Source organism: Arachis ipaensis, chromosome B5 (genome assembly GCF_059453495.1).
Source record: "Arachis ipaensis isolate K30076 ecotype BB chromosome B5, ASM5945349v1, whole genome shotgun sequence".
NCBI classification, from domain to species: domain Eukaryota; kingdom Viridiplantae; phylum Streptophyta; class Magnoliopsida; order Fabales; family Fabaceae; genus Arachis; species Arachis ipaensis.
Genome location: NC_142440.1, coordinates 137643710 through 137645160, shown reverse-complemented (window position 1 = coordinate 137645160; position 1451 = coordinate 137643710). Strand labels below are relative to the sequence as shown.

General features: G+C 29.4%; 1 long non-coding RNA gene across 1 annotated transcript; it reads right to left on the bottom strand.

The window, feature by feature from the left end:
* Nucleotides 1-693: 693 nt before the first annotated feature.
* On the bottom strand, nucleotides 694-1451 carry LOC107642065 (uncharacterized). Its single transcript, XR_015883757.1, has 2 exons — nucleotides 1323-1451; nucleotides 694-1090 (listed from the first exon to the last, which is right to left on the bottom strand). It is a non-coding gene; the product is annotated as an uncharacterized LOC107642065 (long non-coding RNA).

Sequence of the window (1451 nt, the reverse complement as noted above, 5' to 3'; positions counted from 1 at the left end):
TCATAACTTAATAATCAATCAACTATAAGAATTACTTGATAAACTTCTAAGCATATATAAAAAATTAACTTAAAAATACTTAATTTTTTTAGGCAAGTAGTTTGAGAAAAGGTGAGTTCTATAGTGCCTTTGTTATGGTGCCTAAATTGTCTAACTTCCCTTTTAAAGTAAAAAATAAAATGTTTAAAGTAAAATGTAAATTATGTAAAATTTATTAAGTATTATTTACTTATCTTTTTTAATAACTTAAGTGCAAAGTAATAGGCACTATAGCATTCACCTTAAGAAAAAGGTGGAGTCTAATTCAAGAATCAAAATAAAGGAATTGATGGTAAAGACACACAAAAAATGGAATCTGAATGTGACTAAATCGATGGCAGCCAAAACCAAACAAGGAGGCATTAATTAAGCCAAATTTAGGGTGCATTTAGAAAACAATAAAAAAGAATTAATGATTATTGTGTTGAACTTCTAAAAGTAAATCCAGGTTCATCTGTTGTCCTCAAAGTGATTCGATCCCCAAATTTTGCTCCAGAAATCCAGAACTCATAATTGATAAGCTACTGTATTTTCCATAGACTGTATGTATATTTCGATACATACAAAAAAAGCTTCCAGCACTATATTGTGAAAAAAAAAGAGAACTTCTATAACTATTTGAAAATACAAAATAATTTTTCATTCTTATCTCTCTAACTACTTCACTTCTATTTCTTAAATTAATTTCGTTCAAATGCACGAAATTTTTATTGATTACATATTATACGCATACAAAGAGATTTTTAGCAAATAACTTTTGCCGTAGCAACATGAAAGGGAAAAGGAGTGTCTGCCCATGAATATGTGAAGGTAACAGGATGGTACATAGTTACTGGGTAACCATCGTTGATAAGACAAGTGTTTCCCTGAATTTTCAAAATTGCAGGGTTAATAGACTCCTTACTTTTAAATCCTGAACAACTTAGAAGGACATTAGCGAATTTACATGGACACTCGGTGGTTAACCAAACTCGAAACTCTTCCGTTCCATTTATTTTGCCCTCAGATTCCTGCTCAAGCTTAAGACCACTTAATTGGCACTCGCCATAGCCTGAGATATACATATAGTTGCACCAAAATAACAAACAAATTAAAATCATTAGTCGTAACAAAAATACTATATACACAAAAAAAAAAAATCAATCTTTAAATTAATTATAGTTCTGTGTGTGTGCATATATATAGAATCTGGAATTTTCATGTTAACCATAAAATGAAAAAGAAAAAAAGAAAAAGAAAGAGGGAGTAGAAATTCATGCATTTGAAAAGTGAAAAGTAATTACATTGAGAAATAAAGGCAAGAAAGAAAAATATGCTGATAAGTGTGATAACTTTGTTGTTCATGGCACCCATTTTTTTCTTCTGAAAAATCAGTGCTTCAATGAATTTGAACTTATCTAATGTATTTCAAC